The sequence below is a fragment of the Lissotriton helveticus genome, chromosome 5_1, assembly GCF_964261635.1.
Source record: "Lissotriton helveticus chromosome 5_1, aLisHel1.1, whole genome shotgun sequence".
Lineage (NCBI taxonomy): Eukaryota > Metazoa > Chordata > Amphibia > Caudata > Salamandridae > Lissotriton > Lissotriton helveticus.
The window spans coordinates 1,897,313,788-1,897,337,403 of record NC_136065.1 but is presented as its reverse complement, the minus strand read 5'-3'; positions in this window follow the sequence as shown (position 1 = coordinate 1,897,337,403).

Below are 23,616 nucleotides of genomic sequence, written 5' to 3'. Positions count from 1 at the left end.
CTGTTTTTTGCCACAGGCAGTTATTGCCCCTTTCTTGTGATTGGGGAAGTGGGTGGTAGACCAGGAAACAAATCAGTTAAAATTGGCTACAAGCAATCTTGTTAAGAAATCTTTATTCTCCGTGTTTGTCCATGCAAACATTAAAAAATAGGGATAACCTAATGGGCATAATGACGGGCCCATGGTCAGTAGCTGCTGCTACCCAATGGTGGCGGAGGGCAGGGGGGGGAGAGGTGGAGAGAATAAAAATAAAATAAAAGCACTTACCTTGGTTTGGCATGGCCAGCCGGCGACTCTTCTCCGTCCTCTTCTCTTCTCCAACAGCAGGAAGCACACAGGCTCCCACAATCCCCTAGCCAATCACGACGCTTTATGACAGCAGCGTTGTGATAGATCTAAGCACATGGTTTGGCACCCAGACAGGGTCTGGGAGGCTGTGCATGTTCTCCACCCAGGCTGTGCAATACAGCCTGGTGGACAAAATGCTAAGTGCACATGACGGTGTGGTCGACCAAAACGGCCGGCCAAACCGTCATGTGCACTTAGAAAGTGCCCACCACTCTTCCCCGTGCTCTGAACAGCCCAGCCATGCTTGCCCTCAAACCAACCGAGCTAGTACATAAAAATAAAATGATAATAACATTGCGTTTTTATCATTAAATTTTTTCTTTTTGAACTGCTCATAGAGGCGATGCTCCTCTCCCTTAGCGGAGGAGCCGCCACTGCCTGTAGTTCTATCTAGTGGTCAACATGTTTCATGCCCTGCTAGCCCTGAAGTGGTCTGTGGCAATTTTTTAGGATGGATTGAAAATACTCTAGTCTACTTGTTTAGGTTTCAATAATATGAGGTTAGAGGCCCCTGTGAAGTGCAAATAACACAAATCAAATGAGACAGCCATATGTTAAATCTCATTTTGGAGACCGTGGTGCCCCAATGACCTGTTGAATAAAAAAGACAACATAACATATGCGAATCAATCATAAATATACAGTAGGGAAATGAATGTAACATGTTTGTGATGCCACCATTTTCAATGTCTTCAGAGAATCCTTAAAAAGCTAGACCATGCGGAACTTGTGATCACAGCACACATAAGTTACAGTAGTTGTCTGTCACTAATGTGTACGTGCAGCTGTCTGTCACTTATATGACTTGCTCAAGCAGTTGGAGGCCAATTAAAAGGTTTGTTTAGATACCAGAGATGGCAACAAGGAAAACAACATAGAACATGGAGAGTATTCAAGGCATTTCCTTCCATTAGCTGCTCAGTGCAAAGTATTGTACCCTCATGCCTTAGCAACATGTGCACTAGACCACATATCTCTGCAACCAATGTTGCACCACCAGGGGCAGCTTCTCTATAATTGCGGAGCACCGCCCCCCCTGCTAAAGGGTGACAAATAAAATCATAATAAAGGCATTTCATTGACATTTTATTTTTGTCTTCAGCTGTAAGAGCGAGACTTCAGTGGGGCGGAGCCAGGCAATCAACTTGTGACAGGCATGGCAGGGGGAGGAGTTGTGGGCACTTTTTTAGATCTGCTGGAGACACCCCTGAGTCCAAGAAATCATCACTTTATTTTATTAACTTTTAAAATGGACTGCAACACAGGCCAGCTGAACAGGAACCGTAATATAATGAGGGCGTGAAATGGCAACATAAGGAAAAGTGACACCGCTTTTTGGGTATGTGCGACTTACTGTTGATTTACTCCACGCTTACTCCTAAAACTACAGAAGTAAGTCCCACCTAACATGAAATAAGGCTTTGTGGATCAGCCACCCACATGAGCACTTTCTTCATGTGAATTATAAATATTCGAGGACTTCCACCTTTTTTGTAAAGTGGGCAGAATGTTTAGGTAGGATTGTTAATGAAAATAAACGCAACGTTAAAAGTATATTTATGTAGTTTGGTTTAAATTATTGAAGAGTTATTTCATTATAATTTATTCATTCATCTGTTATGCCCTGAAAAGGATTTATTTATGCTGCAAACACTTTGAACTTGTAAACTCAGATTATAAAAGTATGATTCTGTTGTAAGTCAATACCCTTTAAAGTAAGTGTATTCACACTGTCATTTATTTTAGCTTTCATGTTAATTTTGAAAATGCCTGACACTGAAAGTGAGTCACCTGCCTAGATTTTTCATGTACATTAATTTGAAGTATGCCATTCATTAGGTTTTGCCTACCAGCTATCACAAGCTATCTGTTTGCAAAAAGACACATAATCGGATTAGAGTACTGTTGGAACCCCCTCACCCTATTGCTTACTATTGGTCAGCTTTATTGTCAGTCTCATTTATTTTTTTATTCATCAGCTTTTGCAGTCTTACCGTCCTCTGCTTGTGTTTGTCCCTCACATGGAGCATGGCCACAGTACTTGTGTCCTTCCACTGCTTACTTTCAAGGACTATTTTTTCTTTTTGGTAAAGCACTCCATGAGAGAGCATGTGTTTTTAACTGTCTCACTCGTGCACATCTCTCCCCCCTCTGCCACACTTCTAGGTCTTTCTCACCTGTGTACATTTCCCCCACTTCGCTTCTGATGCATTTGCCCTTGTGTGCTTTTATAAACCTTGCTGTTGCTTGTGTGTCTGTGTGCTTTTTCCCTCCAGCTCCACATTGCTCTCTCTCTCTCTCATGTACTTCTCCCTCTCCGTCTGTGCTGCTTGCACCACCCTCCATGTTGCTTCCCCAGTGCCCTCATGATACGTCTGTCCCCCACACTAGCCCTCTGTATTGCTTCCCCAATCATTTCCTCTGTGTTGCTTTTGCCCTATGTTGCTTCAACCCCGACCCGCTTTAAAAAAAATGCTTTGCACTACTTTTTAGGTTGAGCCTAGGCAGCGTTGTCAGGATGATCTGTTGTATGTACTTTGTGAGCTTGAACTCCTCCCATCACTTTTCATTTGTCAAATCGATTGTCTTTTAAAATTCCTTGCTAGCCAGTGGGTAATTTGTCTTCCTGGTCCCTCCTTTTTGTAAGTAGTTCACTTCCCTGGAGTATCGCCACAGAACTTGTAGGCTTACACTTTTTTCTAATTTACTTTCTGTTAAAGACTTTTTTTCAATTCAAACTAGAGTTTCCTCGTCCAGCGAGGCTCCCACAAGGTTGTGCCACATGCCTCTTTGAGTATGCACTTGTTAGATCATCAATTTAGCAACTTGTAAAGAACTGTACATTTCATGTGTTTTTCCTTGTATATCCTGGTTTTATCGGCAGTATTGCAACCTGCAAACTACTTTACATTTCATGTGTTATGTTTTTTCCTTTCTTTTTAATCAGCAGTACGACATTTGGCGGTTAAGATTTACGGGGTGGGCGTGAACGAGCATCGTTTTGTTTCCCTTTCTCAATGATGTGCTGCAACACGACCCCCAAGCTTCCTGTGCTCTTTCCCCCTTGCTCATCGCGGCACCTGCGGTAGCCATAGCCTTTTTAGGTCTCGCCTATCCCATTCCGCAAGGAATGGATAGGGGAGAATTTTAGTAGGCAAAATAAGTTCTCAAACCATCGGCGGATTTCAAACAGTTCACGTGAACACAAGCATGCGCTTGTCATTTGCTCCCGCCCGCCTCCGAGAGCTTTACTTGAAAGGCATCCGCTCCCCCGCCCCCTGCTTCACACTTTTCACGGCCGCCAGGCCGTGTCTCGCATTTCTCCTCTACCCCTCCCCTGCTTCACACTTTTCGCATTTTTTGTCTTTTTTTCTTTCTTCTTGCTTTCGTTTACTTTTCTGTTTCTCTGCATTCTTCCTTTTTCTCATTTTCTTTCCACCCTCTTCTCCCTCCTACTTTCTTTCTCCATCTCCCCCTTATCTTCTCTCTTGCTCCCTTTCCTTTTCCTTCTCTTTTTCTCCACTTCTTCTTTCCTTTTGTGCCCTTCTCATTCGTGCATTAGATTTGTTCTTCCTTTCATTCCCCTGTGTTTTTCTTCGTTCCTTTGCCTGATAACTTTATTTTATTTTCCGGTTCCTCTTTTGCTCCATATATTTCTAACTGTACCCTGAAAGAGCTCTCTATGTCGATTTTATTATAGAAATGCCGCCCTATCTCTCCTGAGGCAGTAGGATATAGACCTATAACGGATGCCTTAGTCCGAGTTTTACCCTTTTCGCCTCAGTATCCTCTCACGATGGCTTGCCCCTGGCCTTCATTTTCTTGCAGCTGAAGCCTTGCAGCTGTGTGGAGCTCAGACATTCCTTCTCTGTGGATGCCATTGGTGGACAGCAAGTAAACAGCTTACTGTAAATGCGCTCCGTGCCAGCTGGCAGCTCGCGCCTCAAGCTTGTGACTCGAGCTAGGGTTAGAGAAACGCCCTGTAACATGCTCGCTTTCAAGGAGGCGGAGAACCCCTGCCCCGCTGCAGTTCGGGGGCAGAGTTTACTTCGGATCTGAGAAGCATCGTGTGCGTGACGCAATTATCAGCAACATATTTGATACCTTGCACTCTCACCACCCCACAAGTTTTTAAGAAACAATTGATAAAAATTCAGAACACAACAGCCATTTAAAATTTGTTTATTTTTTAGACTTTACATTATAGGGTCATTGCAGACAGTGGGGAGCACAGTGTGCATCCCTCCCTACCACAGCTTTTGTTCCCTTCTTGCATTTATCACTGTTCACGTTCACCAGCCATATCCAAGTACACTCTGCTGTATCTTGTGTGGTTTTGTTCCCTTCCTTCCCATGTCTGCTCGTATCATGTCAGCAGCAGAGTTTTCTCATCTTTTCGGACCTCCCCATAATTATTTCTTCTGCCAGAGCCTATTTGACCACATCTCTCTCCCAGCAGTGCACCCCACAGCCCTCCAGTGTCACCATCTAATGGCTATCCATCTCTTCACCAACACCAGTCACAACAGAGCAAATGTATGTTCTCTCTCCGTGTTTTGGGGGTTAGGAATAACCCCTAGGATGCACAGTTTCACTGATCCATCTAACCCTACACAAGTAACCCTGTTTAGCCTGGTGATTATCTCATCCCAGTATGTGCTTAGTCCACGCACGACCAGGTACAAGAAGTAACGCGCCCCCCTGGGGAGCCGTATCTAGGCCAAGCGCAAGACTTCTGTGGGTATATTATGTTCCGTTTTATTGGCGTTAAATACATTCTATGTAATCACTCAGCACCACCACAGCACCACTCAGCACCACCACAGCACCATTCAGCACCACCACAGCATCACTCAGCACCACCCCAGCATCATCAGCACCACCTCAGCATCACTCGGCACCACCACAGCACCACTCAGCATCACCACATCATCACTCCGCGCTACCCCAGCATCACTCATCACCACCACATTATCACTCAGCACCACCACATTATCACTCAGCACCACCACAGCATCACTCAGCACCACCACAGCATCACTCTGGAACACTACAGCATCACTCTGGAACACCACAGCATCACTATGCGCTACCACAGCATCATTATGCGCCCCCACAGCATCACTCAGGGCCTTCACAGCATCACTCAGGGCCTCCACAGCATCACTCAGGGCCTCAGGGCCTCCACAGCATCACTCAGGGCCTCTACAGCATCACTCAGGGCCTCCACAGCATCACTCACAGCCTCCACAGCATCACTCAGGGCCACCACAGCATCACTCAGGGCCACCACAATATCACTATGCGCTACCACACATCACTGAACGCCACAGCATCACTCGTCGCCACCACATCACTCCGCGCCATCACAGCATTAATCTGTGTAACCATTCAACAACAACTGGTTCAAATATGTTCTCTCAATGTTTCAAGCTTTATTACAAATGTCACAAAAATATGTTAATATTTCACTTCTGTTCTTGGATTTTCGTCACAATAAAATACACTGAACATAATCTTCACAAAAGTTATTTACAAAAGTTTAAGCTATTGCCATTTTAAATTACAATCACTTTTATTTAAGTATTAATTAATTAAAAAAATTAAAAGCCATTGTTATTTGTAATATCAATACATGTAAGTCACGTAAATACAAAACATGTTGCATTACAAATGCTATAGGTGTCACATTTGCGAAAGTTATAACTATTGGCATTGTAAATGACAAAGCTATTAATTTAGCTAGTTTCAAAACCAACACATAAATAAAAAAATTGTCATTTACAGGACCAATAGCTCAAACTTTCCTAATGCGAGACCTATTGCATTGCAAATGCTTGTTTGAAAAAAGCAAGCTTTCTTTTAGTTTTGCTTTCCTCTTTCTTTAAAACTGCTCTGTTACTACATTGATAACACCTCAATTCTCACTTTTATATACTGTCAACTAAAAAGCTTTTTGGGCGGGGTCGAAACAGAATTTGAGTACGAAAATTACAATGGCAGCTGTTCTGTGGGGTACAGTTGGGCAGGTATGGGATAAGTGCATGGCGGGCAGGATGTGCAGAGTAACCAGACGCACCTCCACGCTTAAGCAGAAGATGGGGAGAGCTCAGGTAGGGCCCAGCCCCGCAGTGCTATGACTCACTGCATGCTCGGGTGGGGCTGCCTGCTTTGTGCTGTTGTTAAGACAGCCTCGGTCAGTGTCCCGGGACACACTCATAAAATGCCCACGCCGCGGCCGCCAGTGACTTCATTGCACGAGCCTGCCGTTTGTTAGTGTATCATGCAGTGTCAAAGCACTTTCTACATTATTTAAAGCTATCGGTTTTGTGGCAAAATGACATTGAAAACAAGGGGGCTTACTTACAAGCCCCTTGCACCACCGGTACATCACTTTCTCACATAATAAAAGTGACGCGCTGGCAGAGCAAGGGGCTTGTAAATAGCCCCAAGGTTTTGAAAATAAAAAATCCTTGGGAAAAAGTGCAAAAATGAGCTAGCATTAAACACGAATTCCCCAAATATTGTATTGGCATCTTACACATAGGCTTCTAGTGCAAAGGGAGGCCTTGAAGTGAGAAATTCTTTCACTGTGGGGGCAGTAGGGCTGGCTGAAGACGGCTGAAATGCCAGAAACCGGTCCTAGGAAGCTTGATTCCGGTCCAGGGAAGGCATGGCTTGGCAGTTCGGGCTGGACTGTTCCCATGAGGCACAGGGTCAGACTGATTTGCATATGGCTATGTCTGAACTGGGGTGGCAGAGTGGGCTAAAGAACGGTAATGGATTAAACCCAGATCTGTTGACTGGGTGTGAGTGTTTGATTGGTTCAGATGCATTACCACCCCCTTTTGTACCGCGTGGGACTAGAAGCACAATTTGCAGTAGCAGGTGAGCGCAGAGCAGGATCAGTGAGTAACCCAGCAACACGTCATAAATATCATGTTGTGCACTTTGAAATGTAGTGGCTACTGGTAAAAGGGGGGTGCACGCTACAGCTCTCAGGAGACCAATCGAGCGTCCACAGACAAGATATAGACCATACCAGCTTGTGCGAGGACCAAGGGTAGAGCCCGGGTTCCAGTGCACCCCTACTGCTAGTATTCGGGTGATAACGTGCAGGCGTGTAACGAACCTGCAAAGTAGCTGCCTCTCTCCTGCTGGAGATCACCACTCCTATATAATAATTGGAAAAACTGACAAACAGCAATCAAAGTTATCCTTTGATACTCACCCCATGACTAAGACCACCTCAGCTCACTCAGACACAGAACTAGACCCTGCATCATCTAAAGTCTTGGCTATGGAGGCCACACTGCAGGCTATTCAGCAAAGTTTGCAAAATATAGATGGCAAAATCGACAACTTAACCCTTCATGTAGACAACATGGCATCCAAGTTGGACAAACAGGTGGAGCGGCTTGACGCTGCGGAACAGAGACTGTCAGCAGTAGAAGACAAATCAGGTGCCACGGCGAAGAGATGCGCAAACATGGAAAGAGTCTTAGAAAGTATCAAAAACAAGAACGAAGATTTGGAAGCAAGATCTTGCCGCAACAATGTGTGCATAATATGCGACCTTGAAATCACAAACACTGGGCTACTAGAAACCTTTGTGGAAACCATGCTCCATGATATATTTGGTGCAGACAAATTCTCACCCATACTAGTCGTCGAGCGGGCCCACAGAACGCTGGCAGCAAAGCCCCCCCAGGAACACCTCCATGACCCATCATAGCTCGTATATTGAATTATTGAGATAGTGATACGATATTGAGATTGGCCCAAGACAAACAGACATACATTACCAAAACAACAGTATATCATTCTACCCCCACTTCACTGTCAAGGAGAATTTCAGGTGGTAAAAAAGAAGCTCAGAGAGTTGGAAATTGAATACGCAATGTTGTATTCAGCGCACTTGAAAGTGGTACTTGAAGGCCAAATTAAATTTTTTACGACCCCGATGACTGTCCAGGAATATCTAAAGAGAATCTCACCGAGAAGAAAGTCTCCAGATCAGGCGCGCTCATCGCAGCATTCGAAGGGGGACTCCTCCTGAGCGCAAACTCAGCTGAGTGCTGTGCGATACTCAACAGTTTTCCAAAAGTAAAAGAAGGGTAAGAAACTGCATGAGACGAACTGGACTCTAAGAGGTAAGAATTATACAGTGCTTGAGTTGCTGGGACATTTATACCTCAATGTGAACAATGGAACACTGCCCTGCTGGGCGAGTGTGGTGTGCGAGGCTACCGCATCAGGTTTGGATACACCAGACAAAATAGACTTGAGGTGTAGAGGATGGACATTGCCAGGAGATTGTCTGTTGTCTCTGCCGCCATGATGCCAGATGACACCTCTGACATGTTGGATCTGGAGGATATCCTCCACCCCCATTCCTCTGACTGGGTTCCTTCTCCTAAGGTGACAGCCTACGTGGCGGGTCGCATAAGAGCCCCCTTGGGGAAAGTCGTCCTTAATTGCCTTAAGTCAGTTTGTCCCCACCACTCTCTTGAAGGAAAGGTCACCTTAACCCAGGAGCTTGACTCCAATATGGTTACCTTCCTGGCAAAATATATGAAGGATCCTAGAAAGAGTATTGACTACTCCTGGTGAGCGTGCCAGGATAAGCTGTTGGATAGTCCGGGCCTGGATATGGCGGTGGACGCTAAGGCCTCGGGTTCCCTGGTCTCTCCAGACGTCTTATCCATGTGGACCCAGCGCGCTGCGGTTTTTCTTGGAAATGCCAACTGCGCGGTGTCCACAGTGCGACGCTGGTCATTATTGATAACGGTGAACCCGAAACTTGGGGACCTGGTGGATTCCGAAGAGGGGCAGTGGTTCATGGGGGACTCTTCGGAGAGTCCTTCATAAAGGAGCTGGGAAAGTTCATTAATACTTTCACCTCGCTAAATAAGGCACATTCCTCTATCAAAGGTTTTTGCCCCCGCAGGTTTGCTGTGGGGCCGGCCGAGGCAGGGGCTGCTCAGCCAGGCAAAACTCATCCCAATACTCTCCTAGAAGGCAAGGCTCCAGGTTCGGCCACTAACAAGATCAGACCTGTTTTGTTAATTTCGTCCCCACCCGTGGCAGGCGCTTCACAGGTCGGGGAGCTAAAGGATGCAACGCATCCTCTGCTACTGGCGAGTGTACATCCTTCCTCTCTTGTGAAAATAGGGGGCCGTTTGGTGCAATTTCTGCATGTGTGGAGAACAGTGATGAGTGATGCTTGGGTCCTACAATCGGTGCAGGGGTTTCAGATAAAATTTTGAGGGTTACAAGTCCAGGCTTTTCAGTCTTGACCCCACCACTTTTCTCAGCAGGAGATGAGCTTGGTATACAAAGAGGTCACCTCACTGCTGATGAAAGGGGCCATTTGTGTTACGGCACCCTGCTCAGAAGGCTTTGTCTGCAACCTTTTTCTAGTCGGCAAGGCGGGCGGAGGGCAGCATTTGGTCATAAACTTATGCAAATTCAACAAGTGGCTAGTTTACCGCCACTTCAAGATGGAGAACGTCCATCTTCTTCCTTCTGATTGGATGGTTTGACTGGATTTAAAAGATGCCTATTTAGCCATACCGATTTACCTGCCTCACAGAAGGTTTCTCCAATTCTTTTGGAAACAACAAACTTATCTTTCAGACCGGGACAACCAAGTAGCGTATTGTAATCTTGACCCTTCTGGGACACCAGTCTGTGGAGGCTCAACACAGGGGTTTTTGCCACAATCCAGGCCCAGTGGGCCCTTTGGACCTGTTTGCCTCCAGACTGGACCACCAACTTCCCAGGTTCTTCAGATGAAGACCAGATACCTTAGTGACAGCCACGGATGCATTCCTGCAAGACTGGAGTCCAGAAAAGGTCTATGCGTCCCCTCCATTCTTGATGATCACAAGACTTTTGGCCTAGGTCAGGTGGCAGAAGGCAGACGTGGTCTTGAACACCCGATCTTGAGATCGCAAGTTTGGTTTCTGATTCTTCTGGAACTTTCTTGGGATTCTCCAATCTGTCTTCCCCTGTTTCAAACTCTGCTTCTCAATCCAGACAGGAATCTGCACCCGCTAGTGCTTAAAGTGTCTCTTTACCTGATGACGTGGCAGATTACAGGGGGTCGAGGGACGCTCCCATCGCTTTCAGAGCAAAGGACTGGTCAGACAGCAACATTAAGTGCTATAATCTGCATAGATGAAATGGTCCCGTTGGTGTGTGTCAAGGGGCTGTGATCTCGTGGGCGCAAGTGTAGTCCAAATCCTTATTTTTTAGCTAGTCTAGCACATCAAGGATTGGCTTATCATTCTAGCAATACCTCTCGATCAGCCATCTTGGCGGACCACGTGCCAGTGGATGGAACCCCAGTAGGGGAGCATCCTTTCGTGTGTCATTTGCTCAGAGGTATCTGGCTCTCCTTGCCACCGAAGCTGCGATATTCGGCATTATGCAATGTCAACAAAGTCCTCAAACTTTTCTTATCATGGCAACCAAAAAGATTTCTCTCTCGGAAAGAGCATTCCACCAAGCTAGCCATGTTGCTTTGTATGGTGTCATGTAGGAGGGTGTCCGATGCTCGGGCCCTTGACATCACAGGTAGATCATTTTCTCCATCTGGAGTGTCATTCAGGGTCAGCCGGTGTACGAAATCAAATACGAGTGTTATCAAGTATCCGAACTTACCGGTTTCTCTGAAGCTGTGTGTTGTCCAGTGCCTGAATGCCTACACAGAGATGTTGGTGGAATTGCGCCCTCCAGGGGAGCGGTAGTTGTTGATCGCCCTTCGGAAACCTCACAAGACTGTCTCTTCCCCCACGATAGCCCACTGGGTACAGTGGGTTATGCAGAAAGCGGGGATAGATTTGAATGTTTTTGGCGCTCACTATACTCGGGGTGCGAAGGAATCAAAGGCGTTTAGCTTGGGAGCGCAGCTGGAGGATATTATGAATGTGGCCGACTGGTCCTCGGATTCTATCTTTCAAAGGTTTTATTTTAAATCAGTGCTGGACATGGCACATTTGGTGGTAAGTAAGCTTTAACTAGCATAATTTTCGACTACGGTACTGACATAGAATGAAAAACTGCCTAACTATCATAACAGAAAGTTTCAATTCTATTAAGAACTCGGAGGGGAGGATTATGCCACCCTCAGATCCTGATCTGGGAGATCCTCCCCGTTACTAGTAAGTAAAAAGTTCTGTTTTACTCTACAGATGTAAAAATTATTTGATTTGAATGGGGTCAGTTTAACCAATGCACACATTGTTGCTTTTGGATGCTTTGTTGGCTTTAGGATGGAGTTGCTCTGGATTCTGATTGTATCTATTTTTCCAGGTGCGGAAAATGGGAAGCAAGATTCGTGAGAGCAGAAGTTTGGCTTGACTCGTGCGACGAAAGAGGCACTACTGATATGAACAGGAGACTATGTTACGGAGGCTGTACTCTGATTGGAAATTAATGAACTGTTGTCTATTTGTTTTATCTAGGTTCCCGCTGGTTCCTGGGAACTGTAAATTCTAACGGTTATAATGAAATGGCTGTTGTGAATAAAGAAAACAAAAGGGAAGGCATAATCTTCGCCTCCAAGTCCTTAATAGAATTGAAACTTTCTGTTACGATAGCTAGGACATTTTCATTATCCTCCAGACCACACCCACGCAGATGGTTAAGCTGAAAGAATAAATCAATGTCTAGAACAATATTTACAATGTAACACTTTGCAAGACAGTTTTCATTGGGTGTCTTGATTATGGAATGCAGAATTCGTACACAATAATTCTACTAGCGAATCTTCAAGTTTCTCACCTTTTTTCTGTTTCTGTTTCTGTTTGTTTTCACCCCAAAATGTTGAATACCGACAGACACCCAACCTAATACCTGCAGCTCACAAGTTCCATGAACATCTTATTGACATTCACACCATAGCTCAAAGTAATTTAGAACAAGTCGATAAGCATAGAAAAACTCAACAGTCATACAATATTTGAGCTAAAGTGTGGCTACCTAGCAAATATTTATGCTTTAAAGGCCAAATACATTTCAGCCTAATTTCGTAGGATCTTTTAAGACAATAAAAGTGATTCATCCTGTTGCTGTAAAGCTAGAAGTACCCACCACACTACCAGTATTTCATTTTTCACTTAATCAAACCTGTAAATGAAGGAACCTGTTTACCAAACACACCACCTCTGGTGGAAATAAGGGGTCATGCAGAATATGAGATGAAGGCTATATTGGGTTCTAAGAGAATTACAGGATGCCTATTATCGTGTTGAATGGAAGAGTTATGCTCCTGAGAGTAGGTCCTGGAACCCAGTGGCTCACATACATGCTCCCGCCTGTTAAGAAGATTTCATGCACAACATCCCACCAAGCCCAAACCCATGGGGAGGACCTTTGGTGGTGAACTATCATACCTGCTGTAAACTCGCAGACGGAGCCATGACTCAAACAAGCATTTGCAATGCAATAGGTCTTGCATTAGGAAAGTTTGAGCTATTGGTCTTGTAAATGACAATTTTTTTATTTATGTGTTGGTTTTGAAAATAGCTAAATTAATAGCTTTGTCATTTACAATGCCAATAGTTATAACTTTCGCAAATGTGACACCTATAACCTGGGGTTGCGCTGAGTGATGCAGTGGTGGTGCTGAGTGGTGCTGTGGTGGTGCTGAGTGATGCTGCGGTGGTGTTGAGTGGTGCTGTGGTGATGCTGAGTGATGCTGTGGTGGTGCTGAGTGGTAATGTGGTGGTGCTGTGGTGGTGCTGAGTGATGCTGTGGTGGTGCTGAGTGGTGCTGTGGTGGTGCTGAGTGGTGCTGTGGTGGTGCTGAGTGGTGCTGTGGTGGTGCTATGGTGGTGCTGAGTGGTGCTGAGTGATAATGTGGTGGTGCTGAGTGATAGTGTGGTGGTGCTGAGTTATGTTGGGGTAGAGCTGAATGGTGCTGTGGTGGTGCAGAGTGATGCTGGGGTGGCGCTGAGTGATGCTGTGGTGGTGCTGAGTGGTGCTGTGGTGGTGCTGAGTGATGCTGGGGTGGCCCTGAGTGATGCTGTGGTGGTGCTGAGTGATGCTGTGGTGGTGCTGAGTGATGCTGTGGTGGTGCTGAGTGGTGCTGTGGTAGTGCTTAGTGGTGCTGTGGTGGTGCTGAGTGATAATGTGGTGGTGCTGAGTGGTGCTGTGGTGGTGCTGAGTGTGCTGTGTTGGTGCTGAGTGTTGCTGTGGTGGTGCTGAGTGGAGCTGTGGTGGTGCTGAGTGATAATGTGGTGGTGCTGAGTGATGCTGGGGTAGCGCTGAGTGGTGCTGTGGTGGTGCTGAGTGATGCTGGGGTGGCGCTGAGTGATGCTGTGGTGGTGCTGAGTGGTGCTGTGGTGGTGCTGAGTGGTGCTGTGGTGGTGCTGAGTGATGCTGTGGTGGTGCTGAGTGGTGCTGTGGTGGTGCTGAGTGATGCTGTGGTGGTGCTGAGTGATGCTGTGGTGGTGCTGAGTGATAATGTGGTGGTGCTGAGTGATGCTGTGGTGGTGCTGAGTGATGCTGTGGTGGTGCTGAGTGATGCTGTGGTGGCGCTGAGTGATGCTGGGGTGGCGCTGATGTAGTGTAGCTCCTATTTTCCCAATAGGCTCTGCGCATTGGAATAGTACCTACAGCAGTAAAGGCCTAGGCCAGACGTTAACTAGGTCTACTACTGTCGATACTAGACTTAATTTTTGGGTTTGCCAGCTAAGCTCAGAGTTCGCTAGAAACTTTCTCGAATGTTCAAGGAAGGATTAACTCCCCTGATTAGACAAGAAGGGATTTAGTTTCTGACAACCATAGAACATGACAACTTTGCTCTCCCCTAATCAAGAGTCAATCTCAAGAGTCGTGTGAGCACAAGGCAATTATTTTACTCAGTCAGTACGTGCATTCTTAGTCTCATCAGAATGTAGAGAAAAGGAAGAGACGGGCGTGTTCAATAAAAGGTGTTATTTATTGATCAGTCTCTTTTCTCGTACAAGAGAAATGGATCGATATTATTGCAATACTTATAGTTAAGTAAAGTGCATACATTAAAAGCAATAGTATAAAATAATACTGTAAAAACATTGATATGGTTTCTGAGCCATATGATGTTTAAAATGATTAAAATATATTTACATACACATATACATTTGACTAAACGTACTCAACTGGTGTTTCTAAATACGCCTACCCCGTGTACCTGACCTAAGTCTAATGCGTGGACGGGAATAGAAAGTTACAGTTTAAGTTAAGTTTGTTTTTGCCAAGTGAATAACTAAAGAATTCTCTAGGAGGGGTTATTCAGTTCTGTACCTGGAATTTAGGATGAATGAGGAATGGTATCTCTTTCTCTGCTCTCGATATTCCAGGCTGCCTGCGAGGGCTGCCCAGAAACGCCGGTGCTGGGTCTCTCGGTTTGAGATAGCAGCGCGTCTCTCAGCGCGTCAGGAAGGCGGGGCTGCTGCCTGCGGGGTCTGCTTCTGCTCTCGGCTTCGGCAAGTATGGCTGCTCCGTCTTGTCACCACGCGTGTGTTTGCATAGGGCAAGGTCGGCAATATTTATACCTTAAAGGTGCCGGGATTGACGTAAGGATGGACATAGGTACGTCAATAAAGATGTCATACGACTTGCTCGTTAGCACATTCTTTACTAAAGTTCTCTGTGAAATCAAAACAATGGCCGCACGGATTATCCAGGTTGTCATAGGTTTGATTTGTTATGAGAACGTCGTATGCCTTATCAGGGGCTGGAGGAATGTCGCTTGTCTAATTAGATCTCAAGCGTTATGACCTAATCAGATAACACGTTCCTGTGCCGTAGTGTGACTGCGTCAGATAACGGTATCTGCATCATGGGGGATTTCTTGCCTCATGGGCTGACTGTTAGTTAACTAGCTAGGTAGTTTAACCAGAATAGGGTCAGGAATAGGGGGATCGATTCAGAACCTATAGAAATACACGACACCCACTCCACGCTAACTATGGTCATATCTACTAATCTATGCATAGTATAACATAGTACAACATACTATAGAGTATAGTGTATACCTTACCACCCCAAAATACATAAATGCATTTTGAAATTTTCAAATATACTGAAAAATTGCAGTCATATATATTGTATGCACTTAAGCTATGAATTAAATGCAAAAGTAAACACGCATTGTTATGCATTATTGCTTGTTGGTATATGAGAAATACACATGAAATGGCTCTTAATATGGCTATACAGAAAAAAAGTCGAAACCATTTCATCACATAAAATATATTGTGAACATACCAGCGGGCAGCTAAAGTCTATATAAAGTCTATAAAGTATCTAAAAAAATAGAAATCTTAGTTCTCTAGGAATAGTTTCTTACTTTAAGCAGAAGGTCAGTGTCCCGGGGAAAAATATATAGAAAAATATTTTAAGGGCTTGCTGAAAAAAGTTGCTGTCCGTGAACTGGATTGTAATTGTTCATGTGACTTTATTTTTTAAGTTGAAGGCCGGATTCAGGGAACGCCGTGTGCGAGTTTACTCAAAAGTCTCTATTTCTGTTCCGGAGAGAACATCATATCATTCAGGCTTTCGAAAAAACTGTCAACAGCTTCATGGGAAAGTTCCACTAAGTCGGAAATAGGGGTAACCATGCATTCATGCGCATGATTGTCTGCATTGACATTCTGATTTGCATTGCTGACAGAAGGTCGTACCTGTTCGATGCTGCTTTCATCTTGAACTTCACTACTCTTCAATCGCAGTGGTGAAGATTCCAGGAATGCCGTCATCAGGATTGGCAGCCTTTGAGGGCAGCACAAAGCGTGAACCTTGGTAGGAACCAGCAGTGTATCTGCATCCACCGGCGCATCCGATTGTAGTGTCAGACAGGTGTCTAACACGCATTCTTCTCCGCATAGCAGACACCTTAGTACAGGAAAAACACACCTTTGCCACATTGGTCGAAATGATAGAAACCAAGTCATGTTCAGGTCTCTAAGCCGGGAGAGTCCCAGGATTTTTGATATCCGGTCCCGGTATCCAATGGCTAGGATCGTATCTTCCATTGTCGCGAGAGTTTGATCTGTGACATGGGTTGCCATAACGAAAAATAAGGACTAGGAATAGGATTCCTGCAATTAGTCCTAGGATCAGGGGAAGTCCGCCAAAAATCGAATGGACGAAATCTGGAAAAATACCCAGTATGGCTTTGAATGGTGTTAATGCCATCGAAAATACTGTCTTAAATACCTTTGAGACCCCTGTGGTATCAGAAATATTTAAGATTTCGCTCAGGATTTCCGCGAAATGTACGGGGGAATTGGTTGATAATAATGTATGTATCTCTGCAGTCGTCCTTGCGACTTGTAGATCATACGTTTCTTTTGATGACGTGAGCCTTGTAGGCGTCTGAAGAAGCACTGTTTTCATTCTGCTTAAAGTGTCTATTCGAATAGAAGTAATTTTCAAACCGGGCCATGCCCTTGCCTCCCTGTCTGGTAAGGAGCTGGGGAACAAAGAACGTCCACAGCACTTGACCTTCGCCGTCGTAGTGACGAGATAAGGAGTCCCGGGCATAAGACTACAACATCTGCGGTCTACAATAAGAATGTAACTCCCATTATAGAGTCTTTGAAAGAATGGTTCTATTTCAGTTGCAGGTGCGCCTTGCTGGTGACATGAAAGGTTGTATGAATTCCCTTCACAGGCTCCGTGCAAACTAATACCGTTACACAGAAGCGTGCCGCTTAGTGACATAGCACAATTGTTGCCACTAAGAAACACTTTCTGTCCTTTGTTACTGACACATGCATGTGAATAGGGCAGGTTCCAAGATGTTTTAAGGTACCCCTTTCCCAATTTCTCGTACATGCCAGCCTGTATATATTTTTGGCAGTATTGAAACCTGAAGGTTGAGATTGGAATATTTATGATTCCGTGGATTATCCATTCACTGACAGGTCGTTCTGACATTGTCATTGGTAATCTTTCTAGTTTTTCAATGCTCAAGATTGTATAATCAGCACCCTTCTGCGCCATACCGATTTGTCTATCAGTAAGGTTAAAGATTTGGAATAGTGACGTTGTGTTGATTAAACGCCAAGGCACATAGCCTGAACGCAGATTTTGTAACGTCCAGCCAAGCTGTACGATAGAACGCAATTGTGACTGACCATGTTGTAATAACAGTAAGTCTTGCGATAATATATCGATTGCTGAAGACACAATGCTGTCCAATGAAAAAATTCTGGAGGACAGAGTCATTAACCCATTGTCCACCACAGAAAGTGATTTTTCCAAATTAATACGATCAATTTCACGTATTCTCTCTGCTGTTTCAATTTGAGTAACCTTCCAGGCCTCATTGTATGCTGCATATACAGAGGCTGCTATGAAACGCTTTTGACGCTGTTTGCGTGGTCCCAGTATGAAATCACGCAAGTCAGCACCATCAGTAAGTAAAGTTAGGTGTTGCTTAATTTCAGGCAGTGTGGAAGTTTGTAGCCATTGAAGGCATAATTTGCCCACACTGTAGGTTGTTATTATCCCTGGGTGATGTCTTTGGGGATATCTAGGGTCTGGCCTGGTCATTTTGAAACCCTGTGTTTTATTCAGGAATCTATCTTGACAGTTATTTGTATCTGTGGGCCAGATCAACCATTGTTTCCAATCAGGATGTGTTCTGTTTTGGTTAAGTATATGGTTTATGTCTAGTTCTTCATCTGTTTCAGAGCTATTGCTAAACATTGTTGGCTTTGGAATAGACAGGTTATTTAAATCTTTGATTTTGGCTAAGCCAAGACAGGTGGTTTGTTGAACAGTGTCATTTAAAAATATCATTTGTTCTGGGATCATGCAGGCTCTAAACAAAGCTTCTAAACCCTGTACTTGCCATTCTTTTGTACCCCAAACACTTTTCAAATCAACATTTTTGTCCCAATAATCGAATCCAAAAGTATTCATTTTTTCAAAGAATGAATCAGAATAAATCAATTTTGTGTTGGTTATCATGGTTTTGGTCCCTGTCTTGTTTGACAATTTATAATAAAATGTTTCAGCATTACTAGTGTTAAAACCTTGAAAGTATGAATATTTGTCATAAACGGTTCTAGAGCTCCCTTTTGGAGGTGTAGCACAATGTTCCCATTGATTAAAATTTAAAACATTTCTAGGTTGTGCAGATTTATGCAAGAAATGGTTACCATAGTGGTTATAGCAATACATACTGTCATAATTTGTAGAACCTTGCAAATAATCATGTTTTGTAAATTTAGCAGACATTACTAAGTCAGACATCATATTGTTTATACTTTCAAAGTCCCAATCATCAGCAAATGAGTTTGGTTTTGCAAAGTCACTCAAAGAGATCTTAATTTGGTGTGGATATTTCAGGATCTCGACCGGACCATAAATTTCATAGTCAGTGTTGTCCCAGGCTACCCCACCAGGTATTGGAATTGCTGTGAAGTTGGCTGAAGAAAGTTCTGAAGAAAGTTCTCGTTTCTCGACGTGTGAAGATGTGTGTGGTTTGAGGACCAAGTTGATGTTCTGACTTGCTGTGTCCATTTTAGCATATTTTCCCTCAATGAAGCGTCCCAAAGTAAATACCATGATGAGCCAAAGTATGAGGATAAATGCACCAAAACCCACCCAAAATTCGATCCATGGAGAAATCAGATATGTTTCTTTTAGTTGTTTCAAAAGTTCCTTCGCTTTGTCTTTAAAGGATTTTGATGATGGCTGTGTCTTTTGTTCGCTGAAGCCTTCAGAGGAATCATCGAAGTTGATGAAGTAACCGGATGCAGTTCTGTCAATTGTTCCAATTGGTTCAGGATTTTTGTTTTTTGCATTTTCACTTGGTACTTCAGTATAGATTGGTGTGTCTCTGCTAAATGTCTTTATTTGGGTTTTCAGAGGTCTAAGTTCTATTGCATTGTTGCATAGTCCTTGTTGTTCTTCTTTAGGCGTTTCGAATGTGATGAGCCTCTTTGTTAGGACCTCTGTACTGGTAGCAAACCTTGGTGTTCTGCTACTTATTGGGAGTCCACTTGGCCTACTGTTTGTTATCGGCCACATGTTGTGGTTTTACCAGGTCGATGGATACAACTCGGTTCTCCTTTTTTCCAGCAAGTGGCGGTAGTACAACTGATCTTGTCCCGTTGACAGACAAGACAGGAACTGCTTTTCTATAAGAAGGCCCAAATTCCTTCTTTACCGCGATCTTCTCCCTGACTAGATCCCCGACTTTTGGAATCCAGACAGGTCTTGCTGGGACAGGTGGTGATTCTTCAGTGGTTGTTGGCTGTTGTTTCAACTGTATGTTGCTCAGGTCTTTTCTTGTTTTGTTTAAGTCCTGCAAAATAGCCAAACGGTCTTTGACATCAAAGCTTTTTTCTGTTACCACTGAAGTCTGACTATCAAGGTCAGAGATCAACATCCTAGTTCCGAATAATAATTCGTACGGACTGAATCCCTTCAGAGAATTTCTTGGCAAGTTATTTAGACTACGTTGGACACTTATTAGATGTTTGACCCACCCAGCTCCCGAACCTAATATCCTTTCTATTATAGATTGCTTTCTGTCTTGGTTTTTTCTTTACACCATCCCATACCCTCAGGAAGGAAGTGAGAAGATTCCCGCTGGGCTGTGCTCATTTGGCCATTCTTTCCCCCCCAGGCTGGATTGCCTGAGAAAAAGAAAAAAATGGTCGAACGTAGCATGCTCTTAGCGTATATGCCATTTAGACTCGCAAATCTTGTATAACAGTCCGGACGTCAGCTGAGTGCTGTGGATCTACATTATAAGTGGGAACTAGCCTGTATATGTTAATCGCAAGCCATTCTTTTTGCTGGTAATATTATCTGCCTTGATACGACGAGGTATTAAACTGCTTCTCTCCCCACTGCGATCTCTGTTGCAGTTTGGGCAGTTTTTTACAAACATGGTGTAGTGCAGGCTCATGCCTGGCCACCAGTACTGTGATTGTAAATCTTCCAGAGAATCTTTTAATTTAAGGTGTCTGTGACCCTCGCCCATGTGTGCGTCTGCGATTAACAAGCTTCTCCTGTCCATGTTTGGAATCACTCTATCCCCCACTCCAGGGATTCGAGCAGAAGGGACGGAGTTTGCATCGATTATGTATGTATAATTGAGTGGATAGTTGATCGGTAACGCTGAGCAGTCGCCTTTTGATGACGTTTTCACCGCCAGCAATGTTTCACCGTCAATGTATTTTAATGTATGCTTTTTTCGATCTACGGGAGCCGATTTAGTGGCTGCCGCTGCGGCTGTCTCAGCCAATGAATTCCCCACAACGTGAACGCCATCACGTTGATGACTCAGTGAGTGAGTCACGTGAGTCTTTGGTAGTTCTTTCTTCAAAAGAGCTACTTGTTCCCAGAGAAGTCTCTGCTTTATTGGTGCATCTGTGTCATCTTTGTAACCGTTCTGAATCCATGTCTGCAAATCCTTGTTATATGCTTTGACGCAGAAATATGAATCTGACACTATAAGTGTCGGGAATTCGCGATCCGCATTATCTAGCGCCATTTTCAAAGCTATTATTTCAGTTTGCAGTTCTGAATTTGTTTCTACTGAGTGTGATTTTGTTAATAGAGGTCTTAGTTTACCTCCGCGCCACACTTCTTTTGTGATCTCACATGTGGGATTGTATGCATGTTCTCCCCAAACGGAGGGTTGAGCATGTCCGTCTGTATAGATTACACAGGCGTAATGTCGTAGAGGCAGAATGTCGATTGGCAGAGGATACGTCTTTTCATATTTTAGATTTTCCAATTCTTCTAGTTCTTAAAAGACTGTCAACCAGGCAATACTTGATAATTCATATCCTCCGTACTGGATTTTCAGATGGGCAATTCTGGATTTTTTGAAGTTGAATTTGTAACCCTCTGCAGCGAAACCAAGTATTATGGTGTTCACTCTTTTCAAGTGAGTTTCCAAGTCATCATCTGTTAAGTAAATGTCATCGACATAAGATAATGCTTCATCATCATATTGTTGTAGTAATTCTGTTACTCTCGCTGAGAATACCCCCGGGCTGTTCTTGTACCCCTGGGCTAACCGACAGAATTGTTTTTGAGTGCCATTTACTGAGAAAGCTGTTAAATATCTGCTCTCTGGTGCTATGTTTTGACAAAAGAATCCATTGGAGATGTCCAAGGTTGTTTTGTATTTTTTGCGCACTATGTTATTCATTAGTGCAGCACTGTGTGAGTTTTGCACTGCAAAGGTTTTGCAACATGTGTTAAGGTGTCGGTAATCCAAAACTAGACGGTACGAATTGTCTGGTTTGGAGACCGGAAACAAAGGATTGTTCATTTGTGAGGTGCAAGTTTCAATCACCCCCTGGTATTCTAGCTGATCTAGTATTTCATTTACTTGTTTTTTAGCTTCTTGCTTAATTGGGTACTGCCTTTGTGCAGTTGGTTGTGATTTTAACTGGATTTTGTGAGGAGGAGAATCCTCATCCCATCCTACATGATTTTTATATAAAGCAGGTGCTAAGGCCACTGCCCACTTTCTAGCAAGTGTGTATTTTTTATGAATCGGGATTTGATTCGAGAAGGCAGGCATAATTACTTCTTCGCCATGAGGGCACTCCCTGACAAACTCTGGTGGCCAGTCTTTTTCAGCTAAAAGTATGTCATAACCCTTTGAGAGGTTATCCCAAAATAGTCCCCTTATTTTCCTAGTCTTATCTCCCTCTATACGTAATGTTATCTCGTATATTTTGTGGGGCTTGCTAACTCTGGTATCTGCAGTTTCCACTTGAAGGTATTCATTCGTGTCCACTGTCTCCAGATGATTCATAAGGACTTTGCGAGCTATGCTCACCTCTGCTGCGCTGTCTAGCATTGTCTGAGCCCACTCTCCGTTTTTCAGTTGTGTCCTCAGTATTCTCGGCATTGTTAACTACCTTGATACTGGCTACCTTCTTTTTTGGAAATTGTGATTTCTTTCTCAGTTGAGCAGGTTCCTTGTCTTTGGACTTGGCGTGCTCTTCTGATCGTCCTCTTCTTTCCGATTTCTGCGAGGAATTCTGAAAAGATTGAGAGGGACGTGTATCAATGTCTTGATATCTATCAGGTTTTTTAATATTATCCCTATTTCTAAGGTTATATCTATTCCCAGAGGGTTCACTCTGGGGTGACCTTTGTCTCGGGTTTGGAGATTTCTCTCTTCGCCTAGGAGACCTTCCTCTGGACTGGAATTTCTTTTCTTTGGGATTGGATTGTTTGTTCCCATCCCAGTTCTTTTTTGGTGAATTAATATTATTATTAAAAAACATTTTTTCTGGACTTGTAGTCAGTTGCGGTTTTACTGGTATTCCACCTAGACTATCTCTGCCTAGTTCTTCATAGGATTTTTCTATGATTCTGGCAATTTCAGCTGGTTGGTCTGCTATATCTGTCTCTTTTAACCTCTGGCGAATCGCCACGTTTGCTGCTTCACCCTTTATGTTGGCTAGTAATATAGCCGAGACCTGCTTGAAGTCTTTTAGTAATTTCATACCAAGAGTTAAAGCAGGTTCTGGACCGTATTCATCTTGAATTTGTTTTAGCACATCTGGTATTACCGAAATGGATGGAACACCGTGCGTTTTTGTGTAGATGGAAGCAAAGACTGTACCCCAAGTGTCACAGTCCTCAATGTGTGGTGCGAATCCCATTGGGAGACATATAGTCAGAATCCTGTGTTTTTCTAATGGGGTGGTGTCAGGAAACACCGCCTCTATTTGGGTAATTTTCTGTGCCAACCAGAATGGTATTTGTTCCCGTTTAGCTGGAACTTTACCTAGGCAGGATTGGATGTTCTGTGGTGTAATTGTATTTGTGTTCCCCTGGTGAGGGGTCAGCTGTGGTAGTTTAATCGCTGGCTGAATTGTTGAAGTCCGCATTACATACTGAACTAATTGTCTGTGAATTTTTAGTAGTTGTTTTAGCTGTATTAACAGCTCTGCTGCAGGCATTCTTTCGATGTCTGGATATGGTGTGTATCCGGCTAGGACCGGCCACGTTGCTCCTGGTCTTCCTAAAGGACCGAGCCTTGTAATGTGATTATTATGTTTTAGGGCGCCATCAAATAAGAGCAAATGCTCTTGGAATTTGAGTGGTACTTCCACCTCCTCGAAAGGAGTGTACTCATTAGGAGGTTCCTCTACTTTGTAATAGTGGAAGTACTTTGTTATAGTATTAGCTGCTGGAAAATGTATCCATGTATAGTATACCTCTGTCTGCCGATATTCGTGTGCCTCGATTACGAATATGACTGTGCCACCTCTAGGTG